Source organism: Danio aesculapii, chromosome 2 (genome assembly GCF_903798145.1).
Source record: "Danio aesculapii chromosome 2, fDanAes4.1, whole genome shotgun sequence".
Taxonomy (NCBI): Eukaryota; Metazoa; Chordata; class Actinopteri; order Cypriniformes; family Danionidae; genus Danio; species Danio aesculapii.
In genome coordinates, this window is record NC_079436.1 from 48,334,409 (window position 1) to 48,341,065 (window position 6,657).

At 36.7% G+C, this 6,657-nt stretch overlaps 3 non-coding genes across 3 annotated transcripts; 1 reads left to right on the forward strand and 2 right to left on the reverse strand.

Moving 5' to 3' along the window:
- Positions 1-1,834: 1,834 nt before the first annotated feature.
- On the reverse strand, positions 1,835-1,908 carry trnai-aau (transfer RNA isoleucine (anticodon AAU)). Its single transcript has one exon. It is a non-coding gene; the product is annotated as a tRNA-Ile (tRNA).
- Positions 1,909-2,427: 519 nt separating this feature from the next.
- Positions 2,428-2,499, forward strand: trnaw-cca (transfer RNA tryptophan (anticodon CCA)). The gene has a single exon. It is a non-coding gene; the product is annotated as a tRNA-Trp (tRNA).
- Positions 2,500-5,782: 3,283 nt separating this feature from the next.
- On the reverse strand, positions 5,783-5,854 carry trnap-agg (transfer RNA proline (anticodon AGG)). The gene has a single exon. It is a non-coding gene; the product is annotated as a tRNA-Pro (tRNA).
- Between the last annotated feature and the right edge of the window lie 803 nt (positions 5,855-6,657).

Below are 6,657 nucleotides of genomic sequence, written 5' to 3' on the forward strand. Positions count from 1 at the left end.
CCATTTTGGTGAATATTCGGCACAGTAAGCTTTGGTTAATGTGGCTGTTAGCCTAAAGTGGCCCAGAGAAGACATGGAAGTATGGCCCAATTACCTTAAAACATATGTGGACTACTTTTGCCAAATATTCGGCACAGTAAGCTTTAGCTAATGTGACTGTTAGCCTGTAGTGGCCCAGAGAGGATATGAAAAACGTGGCCCAGTTACCTTAAAACATATGTGGACCATTTTGGTGAATATTTGGCACAGTAAGCTTTGGCTAATGTGGCTGTTAGCCTAAAGTGACCCAGAGAAGATATAGCAAATGTGGCCCAGTTATCTTAAAACATATGTGGACCACTTCTGGCAAATATTCAGCACAGTAAGCTCATGGCTAATGTGGCTGTGATTCGATAGTGGCCTAGATGAGATATGGCAAATATGGGCGAGTATCTCTGGCTAAAGATGGTGTGAGCTCAAAGCAGCTGAGGTAAGACGTGGCAAGTATGGTACTGTTCTCCTAAAACATGTCACATAGGTCACTTTTGGTAAAGAAAAAGTACAGTGATCATTTGACAATTATAGGGGTCAAAACATTGCTCTTTGACATGGCAGATATAGGTAGGAATATCTAATTTGTGGCCCAGATCTGACAAACAGGAACGAACCACCCTAGATCCATCATTCCATTCAGTATGTGGTCTGGATGTAAGTGTCTGGTGTGGGCTGGATCTGGGCCAGAATAAAAGCAAACTCTGGCCCAGAATAGGGTCAGTTCTGGTTTATTTGATTGAATTCTAGCTGATATATGGTATTGCTTTGGCGTATTTGTGGGCCAGATCTGACAAACAGGAACAGACCACCCTAGAGCCATCATTCCATGCAGTATGTGGTCCGGATGTAAGTGTCTGGTGTGGGCCGGATTTGAGCCACATAATTTTTGCTAGCTTTGTGTGTCTTATGTTCAAGATATTGAGAGAATGACTTTCTTTAAAACTACAAATGGACAAATACCTGCAATATTGGGAGAAATGGATTGTACGTATGCCTATACACAGTGTATACTGATCTTTATATGTATTTGTTAATGTGGCCTGTAAGGAAATATGTGAACAATTAACTGTTCATTTAAGTTCCAATGTACTATTGTATTTATATATATACATATTTTTTATTATTATTTATTTACTTTTAAAAAAGGAAGAAAAATAAAGTATAAAAACAAATTGTGTCTAAAACTACACATCCTTCACACTTTTAGGAAAGGTAGACGGATCTTCAGATTGTTATTTAATACAAAAACAAAACTTGAACCTACAAGCTGTAATAAATCAATTTAAACCTAGCTCTCTTCCATAATAATATATGACCTACTATTATTATTATTTACATGGGTTTATGGGTGAGCTATTCACTTTCTCATGAAATTTATTCAAAATTATACGATTTTTATTTATTTACACATGATTTGGCAATGTTGCTTAGTTTACCCATTCTCCCATTTGCAAGCTGGTATTTAATGCAGAAGCTGGCTTCTGGTCTTCTTTACAAGATGACCATTTATGGTTGTAAGGCACCACTTTCTCAACTGGGCCATTGCTTTTTTATGCCTTGGAGATGTTTTCTAATGCTTCACACACAGGTCAAATATTTCACTCCATCCATTATAACACATAAAAAAAACCAAAAGCTATCAAGCAGAACATTTCTTTCGATGTTCTGTTTTATATTGTTTCAGCAGTTTTGTGCAGAAAAACTCCTCAAAATGTTTTGTGTCGGGGAAATGTACAACGTTATTAATGTTGTTACCAAAGACAGCTTACAATAGATTTTTTACAAGTTTATAAAAATTTTATGGCCAGTACGGGGATCGAACCCGCGACCTTGGCGTTATTAGCACCACGCTCTAACCAACTGAGCTAACCGGCCACGCGCACTCAGATGTGTGGTAACTGCTTAAAGGCACAGTTCATCCCAAAAGCCACCTTCTATAACCATTAATTCAGGCTTTACTTGTTTCAGACCTTTTGAGTTTCGTCTCGTGAACACAAAAGAACATATTTCGAATAAGCTCAAGCCTGTAACCATTTACTTCCATAGTATTTATTTTTTCCTACTATGAAGGTCATTGGTAACAGGTTTCCAGCTTTTTTGTAAAATATATTGCTTAATTATTTAATAGAACATATATTTGAGTTCACCAGAAGGAACTCAGAAAGGTTTATAAACACTCCAGGGTGAGTAAAGATTGAACTATTCATTTCGGGGTGAACTATCTCTTTAACGGTGACAGTTAGCGGTTCGAGCTAGCCCCTTGTTTCGATGTGAAAAGCAATCATCGCGTCTTTTACGGCTTTATTTTAAAGAATGGAATAAACACAAAAACTTGCAGATCTGCGTAACATACAAAGATAAACAAATTCCACAGTCTGGACCTGTATTGTGACTGACCTCGTGGCGCAACGGTAGCGCGTCTGACTCCAGATCAGAAGGTTGCGTGTTCAAATCACGTCGGGGTCAATTACTTTTGAATCTACGGCATTGTTGCTTTTGTTCTTTTCTCAGCAAACAAAAGAGTACTTTCAAGGAATAGTATCTGCAATATAAATAAATAATAAATTCAGAAAATAACTGCTGGAATATTAAGCCAACTATATATTTAAAGTTCAAGAAACGATTCTCAAAAACATTCATTCCTAACCGTGACAGTGAATTGCAATTGCTCTCGTACTGTTTATTTACAATAACATATACTATAAAACTGATTAGACTTCACATTTTAAACGTATTTTCTCTCACACACAACATCTGCCGCTCCAGCGGCAAGAGAAAACATACATTGAAAATTGGCTCAGTGAATTTTGCCATCTGGGGTATTTACAGTGCATCCGACTGTATCATAACCCTTCCATTTTACCACATTTTTAATGTAAAAGCCTTATTCCAAAATGGATTGAATTTATTTATTTCCTCAAAATTCTACACACAATACCCCATGATGACAATGTGAAAAAAGACCTATAATAATATAGATTACAATAATAAGCAGAATAAAAAAACCTGAACAATCACATGCACATCAGTATTCCCAGCCTTTGCTCAATACTTTGCTGATGTACCTTTGGCAGCAATTACAGCCTCAGGTCTTTTTGAATATGATGCCACAAGCTTGGCACACCTGTCTTTGGAAATTTTTGCCCATTCCTCTTTGCAGTACCTCTCAAGCTCTAACAGGTTGGATGGGAAGCGACAATGTACAGCCATTTTCAGATCTCTCCAGAGATGTTCAATAGGATTTAGGTCTGGGCTCTGGCTGGGCCACTCAAGGACATTCACCGAGTTGTTGTGAAGCCACTCCTTTGATATTTTGGTGGTGTGCTTTGGGTCATTGTCCAGCTGGAAGATGAACTGTCGCCCCAGTCTGCAGGTTTTCATTTAGGATGTCTCTGTACATTGCTACATTCATCTTTCCCTTTATCCTTACTAGTCTCCTAGTTCCTGCTGAGCGAGCGGTGCCTGGTTTTCTCCAAACGCAATGCCTGGCATTCTCTCCAAAGAGTTCAATTTTAGTCTTGACCAGAGAATTTTGTTTCTAATCGTCTTTTGTCAAATTCCAGGTGGGGCGTGGCTTCCATCTGGCCACTCTACCATACAGGCCTGATTAGATTAGATTAGATTAGATTCAACTTTATTGTCATTACACATGTACAAGTACAAGGCAACGAAATGCAGTTTAGGTCTAACCAGCAGTGCAAAAGCAGCAAGTGCAGGATATAGGTATAAGTTATAAAGTGCAGTTATAGAAAAACTATGGTAATATTTACAGATGGATGTACTATGAACATTATATACAGGTTGTATTAGGTGAATTGCTGGTGAATTGCTGCACAGATGGTTGTCCTTCTGTAAGGTTCTCCTCTCTCCACAGAAGAACACTGGAGCTCAGACCATCGGCTTATGGATCACCTCCCTGACTAAGGCTCTTCTCCCCCAATCACTCAGCTTAGATGGCCGGCCAGCTCTGGGTAGAGTCCTGGTGGTTAAACATCTTCCACTTACAGATGATTGAGTCCGCTGTGCTCATTGGAACTTTCAGAGCAGCAGAAATTCTTCTGTAACCTTCCCCAGCCTTGTGCCCCGAGATAATCCTGTCTTGGAGGTCTACAGACAATTCCTTTGTCTTCATGCTTGGTTTGTGGTTTGACATGCACTGTCAACCCTGGGACCTTATATAGACAGGTGTATGGCTTTTAAAATCATGTCCAATCAACTGAATTTACCACAGGTGAACTCCAATTAAGCTGCTGAAACATCTCAAGAATGATCAGTGGAAACTGAATGTACCTGAACTCAATTTAGGGTTGTTACTAGATCGTATATGTTTGCGGCCGGAAGTTAACGAGAATTATTTATTTTATATATTAAATTTCCCATTTATTGTATTTTATTAACATCTACCCCCACCCCAGCCCTGAAGCCAACCGTCACAGTAACATAAAAATAGTATTTGTACAGAGTATTGTTTATGTTATCTAGTAAATTACCCAATAAATTGTTTTTTTTTTTACCCCTACTCCCACCCCAACCGTCACAGTAGTGTAAAAATATTAATTGTTATACAGTGTCATAAAAAATGCTGCTATATTAATGTGCAAATCGCACTTCCGGCCGGCCACATTATGGCAAAAGCTGTGAATACCACAGACTGTAAAATACGTATGTACATGTGATGTTTTCAGGTTTTTTATTCTGAATAAATCTGCAACCATTTAAAAAAATCTTTTTTCACATTGTCATTATGGGGTATTGTGGGTAGAATTTTGAGGAAATAAATGAATTTAATCCATTTCGGAGTAAGACTGTAACATAAAAATGTGGAAAAAGTGAAGCGCTATGAATACTTTCTGAATGTACTGACTCACTGTTAGTTTGCTAAAGTCATTATAAATCGAATAACAACCAACACCATGCCAGAAACAGCACATTTATTTAAAAAATAATAATAATAAAATATCACCTCTGAACCTGGAAACGGTCCTGTCCTGCGCCCCATGATGCTCTGCGCCGTGTGAGAAACTTCTAAACTGTAAACAATCATGTGTTTTTAAATTCATTTTAAATACATTTTTCTCCGTTCAACCACCTAATAATAAAATGAGACATTTGTTAGAATTGACCATTACTTTCGGCAGAACGCGAATAGCAAGTCTTTGAGCAGCAGAGAAAACAATTATTAGAAATTCCCCAAACCTGAAGTGTAACCTATAATTCAAAACGCAGAAGGCCCAAGGCCGTTAAAAGGTAAACCACAACGCTAACATGACACCAGGGGTCACTCACGCTCCATTAACTCAATAAAGTATTAATTTAGCTGACATAATATACACAAAGGAGTTTTTATACTATATATATTATTGTTTAGCACTGATTCCATATAGACTGTAAAAAAACTGATAACGTAACACAGAACTGGAATGAAACGGTCACAATAAGCTTGATCAATATAAAAAAAATAGTTTAACTAAGCTATTTTAATGATCATTTTAAAAACAAAGTTTATAAAAATCTACATTATATGTCAGTAAATTTTAGGAAGTATTGATTTTATGTCAAGTTATTTGCTTAACTGTTTTGTCTTCACAAAGAGGCGCTGTCAGCTCTAGCAAAGCTTCTTTTAGCTTTAGCAAATATGTTGACGCTTCAGTCGAAAGCTGAAGGAGCGTCAGTGTTTTAAAAATTAATTTCTTAGAAAATGAGGGCATTGAGAAACCATCTTAGGGAAAAGATGAGATAGGGAAAAGGTGGGCTCGTCCGGGATTTGAACCCGGGACCTCTCGCACCCTAAGCGAGAATCATACCCCTAGACCAACGAGCCGATGTGTGGATCATCGTAAACATCTGTATAAGTTCTTTATATGTCAGACATCAAACGTTTTAAATCATGATTAATAATTAATGTGAATTATTTAGCACTCGGTAAAGGACAAAATACTCATCGCTAGAAGCTAACGTTTAACTACAAATTAGCGTTTGCTTTAACTTTACAAAAATACCAAGGCGTTAACTTATAACGTTACCGATTTTATTAAATCGTCAAGTAAGATGAGTTTAATCAGTTTGAAATCTGATTGAAATTTGATTTAGACAAGAAATGGCAAAAGTAACGTTAGGGTTCGCAGGCCAAAGTTGGCCCAGTGTAACCTTTCATTTGGCCCACCATCTCATCAGAGGTAACCTTTGTTTGGTTGTTTGAGCTACAAAAAAGCAAACTGAAATCAAATGTTTAATGTTGAAATTAAATGTTGTAAATGAATCAGATTTTTAAATCTAAATAGTTACTCGACAGATAGAGGACTATAGAGGACAAAAGACATCGCCGAGCAAATCAAGACAAAAACTAGTGTAACTCCATTCTGTTATACATGAGATTTAGTTATTTAGTTTTTCTGTAATAAGTTCAAAATCACATTATATATATATATATATATATATATATATATATATATATATATATATATATATATATGGGCAGTATGATACATGTATTTGTACTTTGATAGGGTTTATGAAAATGGCTTAATATTTTGTATCAAAATGCTTTATTGTCTTGTATTTATGTAGTTTAAAAATACTGTAGAATACTTGGTAAGAAGTCTACGTGATGACATCATAAAAACG